This window comes from Canis aureus, chromosome 1 (assembly GCF_053574225.1).
Source record: "Canis aureus isolate CA01 chromosome 1, VMU_Caureus_v.1.0, whole genome shotgun sequence".
NCBI classification, from domain to species: Eukaryota; Metazoa; Chordata; class Mammalia; order Carnivora; family Canidae; genus Canis; species Canis aureus.
In genome coordinates this window covers 54,156,680-54,179,425 of record NC_135611.1, presented here as the reverse complement: position 1 = coordinate 54,179,425, position 22,746 = coordinate 54,156,680, and the positions used below count along the sequence as shown (strand labels likewise).

Genomic DNA, 22,746 nt, shown 5'->3' with positions numbered 1-22,746 from the left:
AGCAGGTGAACCATGCAGATCCCTGGTGACAAGGTTATCAGAGGGAATAAACAGCGAGTGCAAAAACCTGTTCTGAGAGCAGCCTGGGATATTTGGAGGCAATGCAAAAGAGGCCAGTGTGAGACGAAGGGAGAAAAACGAAGATTGTATAGGATGTTCAGAACCCTATTAAAAGTTTTGTCTGTTCCCTAAGTAAGAGAGAAAGCCATTACAGAATTTTGAGGAGAGAAATGACCTGCTCTAACTTACTAAAACCACCCTGACTTTTGCATTGAGAAGCAGACCCAGGAAGATAAGTTAGGAGGCCAGTGATCAAGCCAGGCAAGGAATTATGGTGGCCTGGGCCACAGTGGAGGCAGTGGACTGGATGAGCAATGGTGGCATTGTAATATATTTTAAAGGTATAGCCAACAGGATTTCCTGACAGACTGGGTGTAGAGTTGGAGAGAAAGTCATGACTGATGACATCAAAGTTTTGGCCAAGTTTCTTTGCAAAGTTTGGGAGAATGGAGGATTACGTTGGGGTTGCCAGGCTCCTGTGGTCAACAGACTTGGTTCAAATTTTGCTTTGCCAATTACAAGATACTGGATTTTTAGAAAGTTGTCTAACTTTGAATTCTAGTTTCTTTATCCATAGATTGGAGATAATCCTGACTTCATGACCTCGATCTTGTTTGCCTTGTCTCCTGCCATCCCTTTAAATGCTAGTTCTCTTTCAAATTATGCAAGAGAGTATATAGTTCTCTGGCTTAGCACAATTTTTCATTGTATCACATAATGTCACAGTTCTATTTTTAGTGATGCTAAATTTGCTCATTAGGTTTAGTTGGTGTCCGCCAGATGTCTCTACTCTAAAGGTATATTTTCTCCTTTATAATAATCTGTGGGATGATACTTTGAGATGGTGTGAATATCGTATTTTCCACACCCAGTCGTTCAAGTGGTTTTAACATTCGTTGATTATCTTTGCTTGAATTATTACTTTGAGGTTTGCAGAATAATGTTTTTTGAAAAATTCTACTCTTCCATCCTCATTTAAATTCTGAATTATCCTGTAAAGAAGAGCTACCTACCTCCTTGTTTTACTTTGCTTTGGGTATCAATATGGACTCATGAATTCCTTTTACATTCAATGTATAATAATATGTTACCATATTTATCCTTTTGCCTTTTATATTTAATGTGTTATAATCCATTGCCATATTTATTTTTCTGATCCTCAAACTGCCCCAGATTTGGCCAGTATGAATCCTTTCAAAACATTTCCTTAGTCCATTTCACATATCTCCCATTAGCCTTAGTTATTTCTTGTCCTTCTAGCCATATTTTTCCATATTTACTTTATGCTTTCCTATCTCAGACTGGGAATCAGCCATTTCTCCAAGGAGCCCTGGTCCTGTCTAATGATAAGGGTATTTGGTATTCAAGACTTGAGCACTAGGTGTGCTCACTGCAACTTGGGTGTTATTTCTTCCTTCTAGGGGTTTTAAGCATAGAAAGCTAAATATATCTATATTTACATGATAAATTTATTATTTATGAAATAATGCTATCTCCAATTCAAATCCAATATCATAGGGTTCTCCTTTACCAAGAATTGAAGATATTATATCAAGTAATCAGTATAGAAAGCAATTCATAGAAAGCTTATTTATTACAGGCTAGTATAATTTGGTACATTTTATGGTACAAGTATTACTGGTTGATTTAGCTTACTTAGAATAATTTGTTTTGTGAGCTACGACAGAATAAGAAATCTGAGGAAAGTTTTCATCATGTTTGAAATTTGACTTGATACTCTTTGCATCTTTAATTTGTTCAGAATGACATACATGACTCATAATATTAATGTCCTTACAAGATGAAGAGTTTAGGGGTACATTTGCCATTTTAAAATTTCTTAAGTTATAATGAAACACTGTTAAAAGATTTGGGCAGCCTGGGTGGTTCAGCGGTTTAGTGCCGCCTTCAGCCCATGGCGTGATCCTGGAGACCCGGTATCGAGTCCTGCATCGGGCTCCCTGCATGGAACCTGCTTCTCCCTCTGCCTGTGTCTCTGCCTCTCTCTCTCTCCTCTCCTGTGTATTCTCATGAATAAATAAATAAAATCTTTAAAAAAATTAAATATTTACTAATAAGGTTTTAAAGATATTGAATGTGTCCAATGTAATGTCTTAATGTTAGCTGTAGATTTTGCTAATGCAAGAGTCAATAAATACGTTGTTTGATTTAAAATTTTTTTATTATACTACCTCATATTTGTGCTGGTTTTTCTCATTTTAGATATTGAGTCATATCAACTTTCCTAATTAGGGCATTTTGAACTTTATCATATATATGTGAGGATTTCAATCAATTAAAACCAATTATACTATAATGAATGTTTTTTTACACGATAATAGCATTTTTGTTTATTCGTATTTTAAAATAGGTATTTGAGATCTTTTTGTTATGAACACATAATACAGTCTTTTAAATAAGAAGCATTGATGAATGAATGGGTCAGCTTTGTGGATTAAGTTCCTTCTTGCGAACAGCATAAAATCCACTGAAAGTAATCTCGGGTAGGTTATATTCTTAATTTATGTCAGGCTACTATATATTCAGCAGCTACTTTTAACATTTAAAAATATCTTTTAAAGAGCTGTTAAGCTCTTCCTTTGTGTGTCTCAAGTGTGAGGTGAACCTGACATTGCCTTTTGGCCAAGATTGCAGAGCAGGGCAGGACCAGATGAGTAATGCTTGCAGTGGTTCAGATCACTGGCAGCCCATTCCCTACAGCTGTGATTCTTGTTACTGGAAACCCTGGGCTTTGAATGAGAGACAGCAGCCAGTACTGACAGGTTTACTATAGTAGAGCAAACAAAACAAAAACAATAAATAAATAATTTCTACATTGACATTGACACAGTTGCACCAATTTTGTTTCAAGTGGAAAACTTAAACCTCATTCCAACTTCTGCCTTGAAAAAAAATAGCGAAGGCAGGCTGAAAATACTTGTCAGGGTAAATGCTTGCAGTGTATTCAGCTATTTCTTGGGCTTGGAAAGAAAAGCCCCCTTTGTGCTGGTTATTAAGATTTATATACAAGAAGGTTGCAGTGCAATTCCCTGTTTGACCATGCTAATTTATAATTAATTATGCAGTCTTTCAATTTTCCCCTCTTTCACTCCACTCTTTGCTCCTCCTTCTCTTCCCAATAAAAATACCTCTTTTCTTGCTTTACTGCTTTTATAATCCAGATGACTAATATGATACAATGAGAAAGTATCTGGGCAAAGGAACTCTGTCTCATTTTCTTTTTTTTTTTTTTTTAATTAATTAATTATTTATTTATTTATGATAGTCACACACACACACACACAGAGAGAGAGAGAGAGAGAGAGAGAGGCAGAGACACAGGCAGAGGGAGAGGCAGGCTCCATGCACCGGGAGCCCGACGTGGGATTCGATCCCAGGTCTCCAGGATCGCGCCCTGAGCCAAAGGCAGGTGCTAAACCGCTGTGCCACCCAGGGATCCCTCTGTCTCATTTTCTAGTTTATTTTGATTTAAACACTTTGTTAATTGAGGGGAAATAAGTGTAAAAATCTATGATTTCATCACGGTTGTTGTAATTGAGTTAAATGTCTACAGTTTCTTAGAAAACAATGTTTTAAGTCATTTTTAGTGTCTATACAAATACCCAAGTGTAGCCTAAATGAAGGCATTTTACTTCATATTTTCCTTGGAATGTATTTGAAAGCATTGACTTGATGACAGGGGAGTCAGTAAAATTATAAAGCTAACTTTATTTCCCTCCTGCCCCAGTAGTTTAATACCACCAAGGTGTTTCTCTGATATTAAGCCAAGGTTGAGGGGATAGGGGAGGTCTTTTCTCCTAGTGTCTATTATAATAAGAACTTAGTTTGAAATGTATAGGTAAAAAGCAAACAATTGAAAATGAAGCCATCTAGTTTTTACAGAAGTATTTAGCAACTTAGAAATTAGCTTAAGAACAGAAGATAGGTTTCTAATTGATAATAGGAAAAATATAAAGGCTAATGTTAAAATAGAATCACTTAGTTTTATAAGTGGTGACAAAAACAAAATGTAAAGATGGCATTGTACTTGAGCAGTGAAAGTCCATGTTGGTTGCTGGATCTCTGGGACCTGCATGGCTCTGACAGTCACCTGGCACCAATGTTTTCTGGGTGTTTCTGTGTGCAGATTAACTTCATTTAACCTCTGTAGTTTGCACCTGGAATTCCAGAAAGGTAGAAATAATTGTCCCTCTTTCCTGAAAGACATGTGAAAATTATGTCTTGTGGTGTTTTGTTTTTAAACAGTACTTTTCCAAAGTACTTATGCCTTAGTTCTTCTGTCGTATGAATCAAGTAAAGAGGAAAAGAAATCGTTCATATGTTAAATTTGGGGAAACCTCCACATTACCTGGTGGATGGATTGTTGATGGATTTAAAGTACATTTTACCCAAGATCACACATGATAATCTGACAAACTGGGACCAGAAAGGCCTTTTGGAGGAGGCCTTGTAAGGCTACATTAAATGTTGCCTTCTATGATATCTGCTGTAAGATTGACTAAATCTTGTTAGGGTTATTTCTAAGAAATACAAGCATTTCAGTAGATTTGTTACTGCTGTTTGTAAACACTTTAAGTGGCAGTTTGCATGTGTTTGAATCTTTTCTAACTGCGCTCTCAGGTGTTCTGTGAACAGAAGGCCTCTTCCTGCCAGCCCAGATGTACAGTCTTCCCTTCTGACATACCAGCCTGGAGGTTTCCTCACATGTGGCCCTCAGTCAATATGGGTGGGCCTGGAATTCGCTAACTGCTAGGTTTCCTCTGAGTTTTACTTGATGAAACATGCAATGATTAAATTTTCCATCAGTCCTGCTAGTGTTAATAAAATAAAACCGTGAATTAAATGAGAAATTTCTTCATCTTCTTAGGGAATAAATGCTAAAAGTTTATAGCAAAAATAACTTACCCCATCTAAGACCTGAGAGCCTAAGGAAATTCCTTATTTTATTTTCCTTAAACTCTGCTGAGGATGAACAATTTAACTGTTAAATTTGAGAGCCGAGTGTTTAGTATGTAGCTTACTACTTGAATTGTTCTAATTGATTTCTTCCCATATATACTTTAGAACAATTTGTACTCTTGTCTTTTTCTTTCCGTTTTCCTGTGAAGCAAATTACTTGAGCAGATGTAGTGCTGTGTGGAATACCATGACAGTGGTAACATTGGGGGGTCCACCTGGATCATCCAGGTGTGATGCTCTTCCTCTCAAAATCTTTAATTTCATGTTTTGCATATAAAGTAATATTCACAGGTTTCTGGGATTAGACATAGCTGTCTTTTGGGAGGTTATTTTTTGGCCTAACACAGTATTTTACTTTTTACCTATAAACTGTTGAAAGGTAGTAAGGTTGATAGGTAATAGGAGGGTGGGAATTAGAGAGTATGGAATCTGAAGGCTCATTTGACACATGGCTCAGTTACTTATTTGCTGTGTAAACTCTAGCAAGTTACTTAATCTCTTAGTCCTTGTTTCCTCTTCTGTAAAATGTAGACATAATACAAGATTAAATAATTTAATTGATGTAAAGTCATTAGAATAGTGCCTGGTACATAGTAGGCACTCAACAAACGTTGATGACTGTTATCACAGTTGGCTCAGAAAAGCTTTGCATAAACGAAGCAGCTGTGAAGGCTGGTACTTGGTGGTGGATACATTTGATGTGCTTTGCTTGTATTCATGAAAGTTCATTATTTGCTGCATGAAGGAACAGTGGCAGGATACCTAGGAAAACAGTTGTATGTGTGAAGAGGTGGAGAGATTTTGGTGGCAATGAGACTTCTCAACATATACCTTCTTTATATTGTCTTAATTTTTAATGGATAACAATTTGAAAAGGCCAACTACATAAAAGAAGTTCAAGAAATCAAAGTTCAGAGAGGATCATCTATATCTGATTATAGAGCTAATAAAATCCCCAGAGTAAAATTTGGAGGTTTTTTGGTGTCTGTTCCCTGATTTATGAATCCATGTTGTTCCCTTTGGTATATATGGTGATTTTCATTCTTGAGCTGAGACCAATTTTTATATTCAGTATGCTTTCACAACAACCTTTTGTTTAAATTTCATTTTTTATTGTGCTTCTAAATGTAGGTAGATTTATTAAGACTTGGTAATTAGATCATTGGGTAAGAACAAATCTTAGATAAATGTATTTCATTTGAAAGGCAAATCTTAAAAAAAAATGAAAGGCAAATCTTATTATTAAAATGACATAGAGAATTGTGAAGTATAATGATTTAAAATTAGACTTCTCTGTACTTATGAAGCTCTCATTATATAGTTTTTATTTTTCTGTTGGTTTTGTTTTTTTTAACCTTGCATTAATTTAAGTTAATGCTTTTGCTGCAGTTCATTCACTTTTTATTGTACTGCATTGTATTTTTAGATACTTTATTAAGATCCATAACAACAACTCCAACAGCCTGCATGAAGAAATCTGCTGTTTTGGTGAATATAGATATGCCTTAAAATATCGGCACCTTAACTTTGTGTGGAGCTTTATGTTTTGAATATTTTCCACTTAGTTTATTAAAGCTTTACAATAGCCATGGGAATTAGGTGGGTCAGGCATAGCTAAGGTCTTTTATCTTCTATCTTTGTATGTTATTGTTTACTTGCTTGTCTCTTCAGCTTGAGTACAGGCAAGGACCATCCGTGTTTTTATCATCTCTAGATTTCTAATACTTAGCCTATTATTGGTGCTTAAAAGTAGTTGTTGAATGTACAAATAAATGTATATAGGTGGAAGAAGAGATAAGGAAAATCACTAAAATTACCATTAGTGATTATTCTAGGCTTATGTGGCAAGGAATGAAATTGCCAGAACAAAATTCCTTGTCCTTGAACTTCTAGTCAGTGCTCCTCTCAGAATGACTGCTTGATTCCTTTTTTCTGCTTTAAATATAAGAGCAGCTTAGGGCTATTCAAATCCTTTGTGCCAAATGGAATAAACTAATCTCCAGCCCAAGGAGGATTTAGCACTTTTGCTCATCAAAATAATCAAAGGAAAATTCTTAAAGCTTGAATGCCTTAGCTGCACATTATGAGAAATTCAGTCTTGCTTATTCTGTTTATCATAAATTTTAAGTGATATGCTTATTCCTCTCTGTCTTACTCAGTTTTGGCTGCTGTAACAACTACTATAGGCTGGGTGGCCTAAACAACAGACATTTAATTTCCCTGTTGTGGAGACCCAGGCCCTCTGGGTTCCTAGTGAGAGCTACCTTCCTCCCTTATCCTCACCTGTCTCTTCTGGGGGCACTGACCCCATCATAAGGCTTCCGCCCTCATGACCTCATTACCTCCTAAAGGCCTTACCTCCAAGTACTAACACCCTGGAGACCAGGGCTGCAACATACAAATTTTGAACAGTCCATAGCACCATCCCTGTGTCAAAGTGTGATGATAAATTAGTTCTAAATGGTCCACACTCTTCTTCTCAATGATAAGGCTTCAGTAGACCTCTCAACGTTTCTATTTTTACGCATGATACAAGAAGTAGGGAAGGTCAGAACTGAACAGCTAACAGGCCCTTTTACCCTGGTTTTCTTCCCTTATAGTCACCATGATGGATCTAAGAAGTAAATTAATATTTGTTTTCACAACCCGTTTTTTCTAACTTAGTAAGCTGCAAATTGTAAAATGTGACGTGTCCAAATTTGAATTTACCAATTTCTTCCCCTTAGGTGGTTATACCATACACCTACCCAGGCAAGCCACACACTGGGGCTCATCTCCAGTGAGCTACCACCTTTGGTTAGTGAATAAGTCCGGCACTTCTTCCCCCTTTTCCTTTTTGCCTTGTCCACCTTGTTGTGATACTCGGCTCTCTGCGGTCGCTGACGCCGCCACGAGCACCTGAAGCACCTGATTCCGGCAGGCATGCTGCTGGCATCTCAACCGAGGCTCACGGGCGGGTCGGGGGAACACATTCAGGCAGGTGGCTCTTGAACGCAGCAGTGGGTGGACATCACAACACGCACGCGAGAACAAAAGCAGACGAGGTTGGTGTCCGTCCAGTCCGCAAAGGGCGGAGGGCGCAGAGGTCTCTGTTTTCACGGTTGTCATGGAGTCAGGAGGGCACAGGCCAGGGCGTGCTGGCCACCAGGTCATGGGGGTGCTTCCCTCCCTCCGAGGGTTCTCCACTTCGTTTTGAGACAGTGAGGAGCTCTAAGTGCTGTAGGTCTCACTACAAATCTGAAACAGGTCCTTTTGCTTAAGATGCATTTTTGCCCCCGTGCTACAATGGGGTCATTGTATCACTCAGAGGTGGCGCTGGGGATCCCCCGCGGGGAGGAGCCAGGAGACCTGGGCCAGCCGAACCAGAGGGTGCAGGCTTCCCTCGGCCTGCACCTGTTCGGGGGACCCCGAAAGAGCACGAGGTCCGGGGGTCGCTGCACGGCCTTCCACGTGGACTCCCCGAGCTCCCTGTAGGCAGGGTGAGGGAGGGTGGAGGCCCGAGGAGCTGGAGGAGGCCTGGCAGGTGCACGGGCACGGGGTCCTGCAGGTGCTCCCGTCTCCTTAGCCCGAGCTCTAACGGAGGGTGCTGGGACGGAGGCATCGTGCCTGTGACAGGCGGAGAAGACTCCTCGGGCTTCTCCGCGGGCCCCCAGGCCGCGTGCTGCACACTTGCACCGGGGCGAGGGATGCCCGGGCTGGGGCTGGGTGGGCCTTGCCATTCGGGGCGGCCTTGGGCACCACCCCCCGGCCCACTGTGCCCCAGCACCGTGCTGCCGAGTGAGGCGAGGACTCAGCCCCGGGAGGGAGGAGGCCTGCGTCAGCCTGCGGTTCCCAGTGGCTGCAACCCAGACAGCCACTGTGTGTCCTAGAGCGGGACGTGGTGGGGCAGCTCCGGGGTCGGCGAGTGCGGCTGGGACGGGGGCCAGGTAGATGCGGCCGTGGTCAGCGGTACCATGGGCAGGGCTGCGGTGACCGTGGGGACTCAGGCGCCCAGGCAGGGCATGCCCTGAAGTGGCCACAGTGACCTCCGCTGATGCCCACTGGTGTCCTGACCCGAGGCAGTGACGGCGGGGATGGGAGAGGCTGGAAGGGTGCAGGTGTGTCATGGGAGCCGTCCGAGCAGGATTGGGCAGTGCATCCGCACCTGAGCGAGTGTGGAGAGAGAGAGCAGAGGGCAAGATGATGGTTAGATGGCAGGATGGATGCATCTGCACCTGAGCCAGCATGGAGGAAGGGAGCAGAGGGCAGGAGGGCAGGATGGCAGGATGGTTAGATGGCAAGATGGTTAGATGGTTAGATGGCAGGATGGATGCATCTGCACCTGAGTGAGCGTAGTGTGGGAGAGAGCAGAGGGCAGGATGGCAGGATGGCAGGATGGATAAATGGCAGGATGGTTAGATGGCAGGATAGATGCATCCTCACCCGAGCGAGTGTGGAGGGAGAAGGCGGAGGGCAGGATGGCTGGATGGCAGTATGGCTGGATGGTTAGATGGCAGGAAGGTTGGATGGCAGGATGGTTAGATGGCAGGATGGATCCATCCACACCTGAACTAGTGTGGGGGGAGGGAGCGGAGGGCTGAATGGCCAGGATGTTGAGCTTAGACAGCTGGCTGTGGGGGATCCACCTAGAGATAGAGCTGCCTGAGAGGGACAAGATTCGAGAAGATAAGGTGTCAGTTATCTGATAATTATTTGTTTTGTTTTGTTTTGTTTAGAAGCTCAAAGTATAGATATAGAAGTCATCCACAGAGAGTTGAAAATATGGGGGTAGAGAAGACTTTGAAGGGAAAGAATGTAGAATGAGGATAGAGAGGAAATCCCATATTTTAACAGGTGAGTAGTCTCGAAGACAGCAAAAGAAACTTGGAAGGGTCACTTAGGTAGATAGCAAATTAGTGCTCTGCAGCTCTAAGTGTTCATCTGCCAGTTTATCACAAAATTATCGCTGACCACAACTTGTGTCATTCATACCCTGAAATTTCTGAGCCTTCGGTCAGCTCCCCACAGCGTGGTTGGCAGGGTTTTGGTTGAGTGAAAACGTTGATAGCGTTGAATATCATACAGGTTAGTTTTAACAGCTTTTTAAAGGTTTCTATGAAACTGTTGTTGGCTTCTGACTTTTTTTTTTTAGATTTTATTTATTTATTCATGAGAGATACAGAAAGAGAGAGAGAGAGAGAGAGAGAGAGAGGCAGAGACACAGTCAGAGGAAGAAGCAGGCTCCATACAGGGAGCTGGATGTGGGACTCGATCCTGGGACTCCAGGATCATGCCCTGGGCGGAAGGCAGGTGCTTTGACCACTGAGCCACCCAGGCGTCCCCATCTGACTTTTCTTAGGATGGTTGGCCTGTTTAACGATTTGTTTGCTTTAGGCAAGTCGATTGTTGGCTAACTGACCTTCTCTGCTATGTCACAGAGGAGAAAGTATCTAGAAAGCAAGGGACGGGTTAATAAGAACTGATACTGCCGAGGTGGAGGAGATGAAGGCAGAGCTCATGACATTGGACCGCCCAGGGCAGTTTAGCATGTATTTCCCAAAGTAGTCTCAGGGCAGTGCTGGGGGACTGATGTCACAGCGTGGTGACTAAGGCCAAATCAGAATGAAGGACACCATAGGAAGTGCCGGCTTTGGTGGTGAAAAAAGGAAAACTAGAATGTGTGACGAGTGTACCAGGCTTGCGCGAGGTTGTGTTGCTGTGGTTTCAGGCTGGGTGGCAGCCTGAGCATCTTCGGGGTCTGTGAGAAGAGGAGGGACATGGGGATCCCCCAACCCCATGGGCAGAGCTGGCAGCGACGAGGGAGAGCACAGAAAGCAGGTTAAAGTTCAGAGAGATGTCAGAGAGGAAAAGGAAAGGAGCCTCTCAGGAATGCAAAGGTCAAGCTGTGTGTCAGGGAGATGATGATATGTGTGGATGCCTGGGAGAAATGCAGCAGCCTTGGGGACAGGACAGGGAGTCCTCTGGGGAGAAATAAAGGAATCGACAGAGCTGCGTGTTTTTCTCCAAACAATTAGAAAGGCGGGTGGAAGGAATTGAATGATTGGGTTTACCTGGTGCAGGGACAAGCAGGGGGATTGTGTGGTGGTAGCTAAGGCATCTTGCAGGCAAAGGTTTTCAAACTATGCGGGGGGTCGGGGGCAGAAGTCAGTTCAGGTGGTCCACAAGCCATGTGCGCAGGGATGAAAGTGTCCAGTTGGGGGCAGAGAGCAGACACGGTAGGGATGAAAGGTTAGGACAAGACGTGTTGGTCCACGGGGCTGATGTGATAGTGTCCTGAACCACGGTGCGGGGGGCAGGGGGAAGAGGCTGAAACAACAGATGTTCATTTCTCACAGTCCTGGCTGGAAGTTCAACACAGAGATACTGGCTCTCTCAGGTCCTCATGAGGGTTCTCTTCCTGGCTTGCAGATGGCTCTCACACGGCATCTCCTCTCACAGGGTACTGGATCCCACCATGGGGGTCCCATTCCCATGACCTAATCACTTCCCAAGAGCCCCTATGTCCAGAGCATCACATGGAGGGTTAGAGCTCCAATGGGAGTTTTGGGGAGGGTATTTTCAGCCCATAGCAGAAGGGAGGCTCAGTGAGGGGATTTTTGTCCTGGAAGAAGAGAAGAACTTTTCTACCTCTTCATGGTTTATAACATCGTGACTTCCCATCCAGAGTATCTGGGTGCAAATTAATGATATTTAACAGGTAAGCTTGAAGGAATAATAAACAGTAGGATTAATGTAATTTCATAAGTCTGTTTTATTGGTTATATAACCAGGTTGATGGTGTGGTTTGTGAAGTATACTATTTTGAGATAGGTGTAAATCATGGTATAACACATCAGATTTTTAATACAGAACTATTTAACATACAAGCTGAATTGAAACTGGTAAATAAAAATCTTTTTTTCTTGGATATGAAAGATACAGGTTTATTACATTGGTAAAATTTTTAATTAGCAAATGTTTTTTCTTACTATTTAAAATTTAAGGTATTTTTAAAATCAACTCTTTTTAAAAGATATCTGTGGGTAGTCTTTATAAGGCAGTTTTTCTCTTCAGGAATTTCTCAATCCTGGTTTTTTTTTTTTAAGATTTTATTTATTTATTCATGAGAGACACAGAGAGCGAGAGAGAGGCAGAGACACAGGCAGAGGGAGAAGCAGGCTCCATGCAGGGAGCCTGTTGTGGGACTCGATCCCAGGACTCCGGGATCACGCCCTGGGCTGAAGGCTGCGCTAAACCACTGAGCCACCTGGGCTGCCCCTCAATCCTGATTTAAATAATGTGGCTGTTTGAGCCCCATCTGAGCATTGACTGTACTTCTGCCTGCCTTTCAGAACTTGTTTTTAGAGATCAAACATTGGTGGACACTTGAAAGTAGTTTTTTTTTTTTTTTTTTTTTGAAAGTAGTTTTAATCTCATCCGCAGCTCCCAAACACATATTTTAATGGAGCTAATGTAAGTGCTACATGTGTATTTTCTAAAAATTGCTTTCTCTTTAACTCTTCTAAATGGAATATAATGGAATTACTTTTCTGAAACTATAACTGTGACATATATTTGTGTAAGTAGAGGCAGTTGTCATAGAGGTAGAGCACCTATTTGAAAAGAAGTACTTTCTCAGGGTGTCTGGAAGTTAAGCGTCTGCCTTCTGCTCAGGTTATGATCCGGGGTCCTGGGATCTAGCCCTTTGTCAGTCTCCCCTGCTCAGTAGGGAGCCTGCTTCTCCCTCTACCCTCCCCCTCCCTCATCCCAGCTCATGCTCTTTCGCTCTCAAATAAATAACTAAAATATCTTGAAAAAAAAAAAAAACTTTCTTTAAAGGTTGAGTTTGAGAGCCAGATCTTTTGTTATGATTAATATAATATGTTGGACTGTTTGTTTCGTTAATAAGTTGCTCAAACCTGCTTAGCTCACAACTTTAGTCTACACCCTACCCTCACAATTACACACCTCCCTTCCTCTTAGGTTCACACAGCAGTGGTTGAAGTGCCAGACACTTTAAACTGATAAGATAAGAAGCACATGGGCCGTTGCCATAAGCCAGGGGTCCCTACTGGGCCGGCTGACGCACACAGTCCTCCTCTGATGTCAAACAGCTGATAAGTAGCACCTTGGCTCCTTTCCCACATTTTGTGCCAGAGCGGGAAAAGGCTCTTTGTCTCAAAAAGCAGCTCTACTGAAGTATTTCTTTTTTAAATATATTATTGCTTTTCTTGACTGTAGGCCAGATTCCTGTCTGTTTAAACAGTTTAGCATTATTTCTGAATTGTTTGGCAGAAATGAATGTTTGTTAGCGAAAATATGTTTAATTCATTATGCATGATATTCTATGATATGTTTGTTACTCCTTCCTTACAAGGCTTCACATTTGGTATTTTTTTTACGAAAAAATAAGTGTGGCAAATTTGATGAAAGGGGTAGTTCAGTGGTCTTCTATAGAAAAGCTTTTATATACACTGTCATCAATATCACTCTATCTTTATGAACCTACTGGGAAAGGGGAAAGACTGACCATGGATGGGGATCAATTCAGCAACGCTTAACATCTGGCAGGCCATTTGTGTCAACATACTTACTGGCATTTATATTGGAATATGGAGAAATATTAGATTCATGAGATTTAACCGTTCAAGACTGGTGATAATCTGCTGGTACATATGCTAAACATATTCTTTCTACTGATTTAAAAAAAAAAAATCCAGACAGAACATGTTCTAGAGCCAAATTGTCATTATAGTGATAAAGTCCTAGCAATATGTCATACTGTAAAATGTCTGCTTAACTATGTAAATGACTCATTCTGAAATCCTAAGGAGGAAAGGTAACATTTAAACCTGTGATTTTATGCCTGCCTTGTTAAAAAAAAAAAAGGGACCCCAAGGTGCCCATAGCAAAATGAAAGACCTGTAAACTTAAATAGCCTAGCTCATTTTACATAAAAAATTATTATTAATTCTGAGATCAGCTCAGATTAGTGAAATGCAAGTTTTACATTATCACCTAAACTTACATTTCTCAATACACACTAGTTGAATAAAGTTGGCAATGAGAATTATAGATTACAATCATCAGCATGTACAACCAATTAGAACCATGAATATCTGTTTAATGTCTATATTTTTGTCACCAAGGAAGCTGAAAAAAGTGTTTTGGGAATTTAGAAATGCCACTGAATTTCTACAGCTCCGTTCTTAAGCTATGATGTTCTATTGAGGCCACTTTTACAGCAACACAGTATTTTGTCTTTTGACTGTTGTATAAACTAATGTTTTATATTTGTCTGTTAGCAAGAGCTAACATTTCCTGAGCGCTCTTTTAAATGGTTTTCATCTATTATTCTTGTTTAGTCCTTAAAACAGGTATAGATATAGATACCAGTGTCATCTCCATTTTACAGATGAGAAATGAGGCGCAGAAAGGTTAACTAACTCACTCGGTAGCTCAGGAAGTGGGAGAGCTCAGAGACAAACCCTGGCAGGTGTGTCTTCAACAGGTGGCATTTTATCCTGTAAATTAAACAGGAATTAGAGGTTTTGAACTTAGAGGAGACACTCATGAAACTCTCAAGAAGCCTGATGTGCTGTGTTTGTACTTAAGTCTTTGCGTGAAAGAAGGATTGAGCATCCAGTTCTAGGGTCTTCTGCGGCTTCCGTGCAGTGTGCAGAGTTCCGATGCCGTGTTCCTAATCATGGCATTCTTTAGTCACCAGGCAGGATTCGGCTAGTGGATTGTTAAGAATTAGCAGCTGTTATTTGTGGGGGGCAAAGACATTGACGGCATGGTAGCAAGTTGAAGGGTATGTACATGATCTGAAGTGGAAAAGCTGAATTGGGAGCACATGGTTGAAAACTTCTCTTGTATTTGCTGCACCACGTAGAAGGGCTATGGATTTTGAGACAAACAGAACAACAGGCAGGTCAACTGGTGCTGAACACTTATGAATGAGAACTTGTTTCAAGAGTAAAATCAATTTGTCTACAAGGTGAAGTAGGATGCTTCTCAGGGGTATCATAGTGTTTAAAAATGACTACAGTCACCAGTTAGAGAACTGTTTCCAAGGACAAAGTGTGAAAAGGACTTACATTCTGTCAATATTCTGACCTTACGTTCCCCTGAGTGATAACTTTATTCATAGCGGTGAGATTGACGCCTAAGCACAGGAAAGAATGTTTTAAATATCTCAGTGGTGTGTAATATCTTGTTCCAGTCTACTGGCAAGACATGATTCCTTAGTTTCCCAACAAAATATTATGGCATGTGCTGTTCAGCGAAGAGCTAGTAGAATCAACAAAGAAAGTAACCTGTTTGCAGAGGACTTGGTACCCACAGACTCAGGTTGTTAGCTTGATTGCTCCTAGTCCAGGGTGGTTCTGAATTCAGTGTAAAACAGGCATGTCCTAGATGGGATCAAAAGAATATTATTGTTTTAATAATAAGTATTATTAATGAAGTTACTGGAAGTAATGAGAGCACTTATTCAGTTCTAAAACATTTGTCAGATGCCTACTATGTGAAAAGAGAGTCCTCATTATTTGAGGATTTTGTATTTTCAGATGTCTACTCACTAAAATTTATTTGTGACCCCAGAATCAATATTCATGCTTTTACTGTCATTCGTGGACATGTGCATACTCAGAGCAGCGGAAAATATGACTCACCCTATGTGCGCATTCCAAGCTGAGGTCAAACAATGCAACACTCTGCCTTCTTGTTTCACTTTGCATACTGTAAACAAAAGTCCTTTTTGCAGTATATGTGATGCCATGTTTTTCTCTTTCTTGTGCTTTTTATTTGTGATTTGGCTGTTTAAAATGGCCCCCAAGCCTAGGCCTGAAGCGCAGTCTATTCTTAAGCAGAGAAAGCCTGTGATGTGCCTTATGGACAAAATACAGATGTTACACAAGCCTTGTTCAGGCTGGAGTTAGAGTGATGTTAGCAGGGAGCTCCGTGTTCGTGAATCAACACTGTGTTAAATAAGGTGCCTTCAAGTAGACACACACATAAAACAAGGTTTTGTGTTGATCAGTTGATGAAAATGTTGTGACTATAAGTTCACAGGAACCTAACCTTGTATTTCCCCTTGGGGGGGATGAATGGTTCAGTATTTGCTAATTTACTGTTTGTGTTGACTTTATACTAACAAGAATCAGCAGTAATTACAGGCTCTGGGGATAAGAAGATGAATACGATGTAGTTGTGCTTTTAAGGATCATGCTAATTGTGGAGAGAGACTTAAGTCAATGTTTAGGAAAATTGATGTACTAAAAGATCCTACATAGCTTGGGTCTTAAACCATGAAGACTCTTTTGGGTGGAGATGGCAACTTATGGCTTTTATTAAAGAAAATTGTTATTCCTATTTTAAAATTAAGTGGCACTTGGGAAGATTGATTTTGATTCTGAAAACATTGCTCATCTTAGATAAAATAGGCTATTTTCTTGATAGTAAAATAGCAAAATAATGAGAATTGTAATTTCATATATGTGTTTTTGAGAGTGGACAGCAATACACATTATGTGCATTACATTAACTTTTACCAGGGACTTTTCCCTTTATTTTGATTGTTTCTTTAGTGGCTGCAACTACATTTAAACATTAGGAAGAGTGTAATCATAAATTTGCATGTTTTAGATGTCAGACCAGATTAATAGTCTTTTTTTTTTACGTTCATTTTTTTTAGCATGATATTTATGCAGTTATTAAAAAGATTCTGCCTTTTAAAAAATATAGCTAAGTATAAGATGTTCAAAGGAGAGTCTATTAGTTTGTAGGGACTGCTGTAGGCCACAGTCACCTTGGACTATACACTCTTTGACATGACCTATTTCCAGTGTTTTCAGCATGTAGGATGGAGTCCTGAGTCACTGTCAATGGTATTTCTTGAGCCAAACCGCCTTTAAGAATATTTTCCTGATGGTATTTCTCTTTGCCCTATGTAACTTTAATGTTTTTAGGATACGTGGGTCAAAAATATCTTAAGACCAATAGTATCTTCAAAAACCAATTAGTAAACATCAGCAAATAAAGATCACCCACAAGTAAGGTGTCTGTCTGGTTCAGCTCTCTTTGAAGAAAACCATGTTGTAAGTTTGTGATTCCAACTTGGCAAGTCAAACTGAGTATTCTTTCTTACTTGTGGCATCAATTATAGTAGGAGAAAGGGTTTGGTTAGTAAGAAACTGCAAATTTGCCACCGTTTATTCGGGTGTATTCTTTTTTAAGAGAGAGAGTGTGTGCGAGTGTCAGAGAGGGTGTGGAGGGAGGGAGAGAGAGAATCTTAAGCAGTCTCCACGCCCAGCGTGGAGCCCAGCAGGTCTCCATCTCAAGACCCTGAGATTATGACCTGAGCTGAAATCAAGATTGGGATGCTAACAGAGCCACCTCGGCACCCTGCAGGTGTAACTCTTTCTAATAAAACATTTATTGGGCATAAGCTGTTTGCAGAGCAAGCCAATCTTTAACAAAGGTTTGCAGATTTGATTTGGTATTGAAGGTAAATGTAAATGTTGAATTCTTTTGTAAAGCAAGGAACTTTTTGTAAAGCGTACAATAACTCATTCTTTAGTAAATTCAGATTTTTATACCATTGATTTGCTTAAGGCTGTATACAACAGATGTGTGCTGAGCTTTCTAAATATCATTTGCTCTGTGATGTAACCCCAGATATCATTTGACTGAAAACATAAATCTGAGAAAGAAGTTGGGGCCAAGGTAATACTGTACAATGTGGATGGTTTCCTTTTTTCTTTTTTTAATTTAATGATCATGGGATGCCTGGGTGGCTCAGTGGTTGAGTGTCTGCCTTCAGCTCAGGTTGTGATCCCAGGGTCCTGGGATCGAGTCCCACATTGGGCTCCCTGTGAGGAGCCTGCTTCTCCCTCAGCCTATGTCTCTGCCTCTCTGTGTCTTTCATGAATATATAAATAAAATCTTAAAAAATAAAATGCTAAAAAAATGTAATGATCATAAATCCCTATCAGGCAGGTGTTATTTTCTCAAGATAAAACTGAGACCCAGGGAGATTAAATAATTTATCCAGAGTCACACAGTTACCAAATGTTAAGGCAACTTTTTGGGTCCAGCTCTGCCTGACTCCAAATTCTTCTTTTTCCCTAATCAGTCATCAGAGTGTTTGTTTTTATCATTTCTGGGAACAAAAGCTAGGGCTTAGGAACTGGAAGACAGAGCCAAACTGCTGTTCAGACCAGAGGCCCTAGGGACTAAAGGTAAGGGTAGTAGGTTGAACGGTATTTCCACCCCCTATCCCCCATGCGTCCACTTCCTGAGCCCAGAAACTGTGGCTGTGACCTTATTCAGAAAAAGAATCTTTGCAGGTGTAATCAAGTCAAGGATCTTGAGATGAGTTCATCCTGGATTACTCAAATGGGCACTAAATCCAATGATGAGTGTCTCTGTAAGGAAGAGACAGGGCGATAACACAGCTGAAAGAGGAGGTAGTGGCAGCGTGAAGGGGACAGGGTATCAGGAGAAGCAGAGAGTAGGCTCTAGGTCAGGAGCAGCTAGAAGCATTCTCCTGAGGCCCCTCCGAGGGAGCACTTCTGGCCCTGCCTAGCTCTGAGTTCTGGCCTTCTACATCTGTGAGAGAATGAAGTTCTGTTGTTTGAGCCTGCCCCCCCACCCCCATTTGTGGTGGTTTGTTATGGCAGCTCCAGGAAACTAATGTAGAGTAGTCAACTTATTCTGAAGCACTAGGAGGGGTCTGAAAAACCTGGCTAGAGTCTGTATTTTGCCAGTGATAAGCCTTATATTCTTGGGCAAATCCCTTACCTTTGTCTCCGGTGTTTCATCAGGAAAGAGGATAAGAATAGCAGGCCCTGTGGGTGCCTGGGTGGCTCCATTGGTGGAACACCTGCTCAGTGATCACATGGTAGTAGCTACTCTGTTGGACAAGCCTGGCCCTATAAACTTTGTAAGAGAATAGTGTGTTTTTAGTTTTTCTCTCTACAAAATGTCAAGGTTTCTGAGGACATAGTAGGCATTTGGTGAATATTAGTTGAGTGATCTAATAAAGCACCTACATAGTATAATAGGACCTTTGTTTTTTATCTTTGGAGGAAATTGTACCTGTGAACTACTTAGTTCTTCTATCGAGCACCTGGTGTGTGCTAGGCCCTTTATTTAGAGCAGATGATAGAAAAGTGAATAAGTTTGAGAATCTTGATTTTCAAAGAAACAGAATCTTGAGGTCAAAGCAGTTAAATAGATCACTGACAATAAGATAAAGTGAAAGTTGGGAACATAATATGGTATGTAGAGCTTTGGATTTGGATCCAAATCCAAAAAAGCTTAGTACTTTTAAGCTATGTGACCCTGGATTATTTATCTCTTGAACTCCCATATCCTTATTGAGAAAAGGCTGATAAAATGCCCGGCACTTAGTAGGCCCTTAATAAATGATGATTTTTAAGAATAGTATTTTAAAAGTAATTTTAAGACACGCTAGTTACTGAGTCTGTTGAATGTAGGGAGAGATTGGGAATGGTTTAGAAGTAAATGTTTATGTGGCAGGGAAAAAGCTTATAACCCATGGCTGTATATTTTTAGAAATTCCATATATCTGGATTCAAATGCTGTTTCGACCACTTACTCATTGTAAGTAACATAACCTCTCTGAATCTTCATTTCCTTGACCAAAAGTGGGGGTAATAATAATACCAAAGCTCCTGTCATGCCCCCTTCCGGTCACTACCCCAGGATGACCGCTTTTCTGACTTCCTACAGATGGTAATTCAAAACATTACCTTTTTACAGGTGGAATCTTGCAGTACTTAGGCTTTAGTCTCTCGTTTCTTTTGGTCCAACCCTCTGTGCACTTCACACATTTTGTTGCATGTAGCTGTAGCTTGTTTGTTCTCATTGTGTGGTAATCTAGTGGATGATGGATCAACTTATTCTTGATTCAGCTATTGACATTTGGTGTTTTCAGTTTTGGCAGTGGGAAGTGGTGCTTCCTTGCATGTTCAGGACTGGGTGTGTTTTGATTGTGGAATTGTTGGATCCCAGAGCATGGATGTGTTCACCTTCACTTGATGCTGTCAGATACCTTTCCAGCGTGATTGTACCAATTTACACTCCCGCCAGCAGTATAGGGGAATGGGAATGGGATTGTGACTTGCTCATGCTGCCGTTTTTTTGCTGGTGTGTTTTTTTAAAGATGTGATTGAGTTAACTTGCAGCATGCCTGGCACCCAGTCCAGTCTTTGACCTGTTCTGTTTCCTTTTCCTGAAGGCCTTCCCTCTCCCTCTGGCCAAGCCCGTTAGTCTTGCAGTACTCAGTTCAGGCATCACCACTCCCTGGAAGCCCTGTATGACTCCCTGTCAACACACTTCACACACGTGTTTGTGATACCCTCACGAGATTTGGAGATCTCGAGTGGGGAAAGAAAAAATAAAGACTATATTATTGTTGTATTTCAAGCCAGTTAAAACTCACTGGGTTTTATTTTCTTTTAAGATGTTATTTATTTATTCATGAGAGACACTGGCAGAGGGAGAAGCAAGGCTCCATACATAGGGAGCCCGATGTGGGGACTCGATCTCAGGACCCCAGGATCACACCCCAAGCTGAAGGCCAGACACTCAACCACTGAACCCCCCAGGCATCCTACTCACTAGATTTTAATTCTGTTTACTAATTGTTTGACTTTGGACAAATCTTTTAATCTCTCTGACCCTCGGTTGTCTAGTTTGTAAAGTGAAGGAAAAGGAAAAGGAGAAGAAGAACAGGATAGGGGAGAGAAGAAGGACAGGGGAAGAGGAGGGGTAGATGTTGGGAAGATTAATATATGAAACAGTGCTTAGAACCTGGCACCTCCTAAGAGCTCTATAAATAGGAACTGTTAGAATTCATTAGCATGGGAATGCTTTTGCTCTTCTACTTACTAATACAAAATTTAGCATTTAATGGTTTCTGTCTTGTATTTTTAAACTTTAAAAAATAATCTATAAGATGGTAAGTTGAGAGCAGCGGTAGCATCTTCAAACTTGTTTGCAGTGCCTAGACACATCAAAGTACTCAAATATTTGCTGCTGGGTCTTTACTCTTCTGCCTACTTCCATTGACAGAAGTGCTGCTTGCTACATTTTGAGTTACCGCCACTTTTACCTTTCTCTCTCCTCTTTCTTTCAGTTCACATTAGTACATGTATGTTTGTAAAACATCTGCAAAATATCATCAGGAGAATCTGTGCAACCAGAGAGAGGGCTGGAGAAGTAGTTAGTGTGTGTGTGTGTGATTTTTCTCAGTTCGTTGATCAGTTAAACTAGCAATTTTCTTTTAATATGTAGATTATTGAATTTAAAATGTCAGTGTTTACTTAGCACTTCTGCTGTGTGACTTTATTATAGTTATTATTTTATGACAAAATCATAATCACTTAAAATATGTGGCTTTACTTCTTTTTTCAGACTATTTCCAGGAAAACATGGATCTATTTTTATCATAAAAATGGTTAGGAAAATGAATTTGATTCATGGTTACTCACTTCCTAGGTAACTTTTTAGAACATTCTGTAAAGTGTGATGCATTCTTTCTTTTATGAAATAGATTTAATCTATTTTACTAGTCTTGTCCTTTTTTTGGTCATTATGTTTATTTATATTTATATAAAAAGCTCAAGCTCAAGCTTTTGTGCACACCTAGCTGTCAAATAGGTGTGGCAATGACTTGGAGGAGCTACCAGGTTTCTGATTCATCTTAATCCAATTCATTACTGGTTACACTCCAATTCATTACTGATAATGCTAATTTATTAGTTTGCATTTGAAGAGACAGCTTTCTAGTTACTCCAGTGCTCGTGTTGTCTAGAGAGAGTAATCTTGCTTGGTGACAGGCCAGCTAGTAGAATACTTGGTGTTGAGAAGTTACCAATGAGGAAGGAGCTTCTGCGTGGCTCCATTGGTTAAGCATCTCTTGATTTGATCTGAGGGTCTTGGGATGGAGCCCTGCATCAGGCTCTGTGCTCAGCAGGGGAATCTGCTTGAGATTCTCTCTAAAAATAAATAAACATTTTTTAAAAGAGAAGGAAATTAAGACATGCAGAATTGGGAAGGATAGCTTAAGGAGACCTATCTAAATTCCAGGGAATAATTCCTGACCCACTTCAAAATACTTCAATAGAGACCAGCGTATCTATCATATAGTTATTTCTCTTTCTGTTAGCACTGCTTATGAGAGTTACTCAGATTTTTTTGTTTCTTGATCATGAGGAGGACTGAAATGATACTCTAAGTTTTTGGGTGTGCATGTGTACATTTCCATGAATTTATTTATTTATTTATTTATTTATTTATTTTTTCCATGAATTTATTTATATTAAATTCATGGAACTGCTGCCATAGTCGCAATACACAATTCCAGTATTCCAAAGAAACCCCTTGTGCTGCCCCTTTAGAGTGACATCTTTCTTCCATTCCTAGTCCATGACAACTTCCAGTCTGTTCTCCATCACTATTGTATTGTCTTTTCCGAAAGTCATGTATATGGGATTCTATACCATTCACTCAGCATAAAGCCTTAGAGAGGCATCCCAAGTTGCTGCAATGTTTCAGTAGGTTTTCTGTTTTTTGTTTTAATGTTTTCTTGCTGAGTTGAATAGTGTCATATGGTTGAACCAGCTTAACCACTCTCCCATTGAAGACACGTGGTTGTTTCCAGTTTTTGATAATTTTGAATACAGCTACTCTAGA

The 22,746-nt window shown here is 40.6% G+C and overlaps 1 protein-coding gene and 1 long non-coding RNA gene across 8 annotated transcripts in view; one reads left to right on the top strand and one right to left on the bottom strand.

Annotated features, from left to right (window-relative positions):
- LOC144314961 (uncharacterized) overlaps positions 1-18,960 on the bottom strand; it is a 54,824-nt gene extending 35,864 nt beyond the window's left edge. For 3 of the 5 annotated variants that reach the window (XR_013380799.1, XR_013380792.1, XR_013380801.1), the window contains exons 1-3: positions 18,826-18,958; positions 15,365-15,434; positions 4,109-4,238 (exon numbers count right to left, since the gene is read on the bottom strand). This is a non-coding gene — a long non-coding RNA (uncharacterized LOC144314961). Of the gene's footprint in view, positions 1-4,108; positions 4,239-14,470; positions 14,626-15,364; positions 15,435-18,825 lie in introns of those variants that run through there. The other 2 variants (XR_013380800.1, XR_013380797.1) reach the window with 2 other exon arrangements.
- Positions 1-22,746, top strand: part of PDE10A (phosphodiesterase 10A) — a 590,722-nt gene that overhangs the window by 352,490 nt on the left and 215,486 nt on the right. The gene's annotated exons all lie outside the window — the stretch shown is intronic.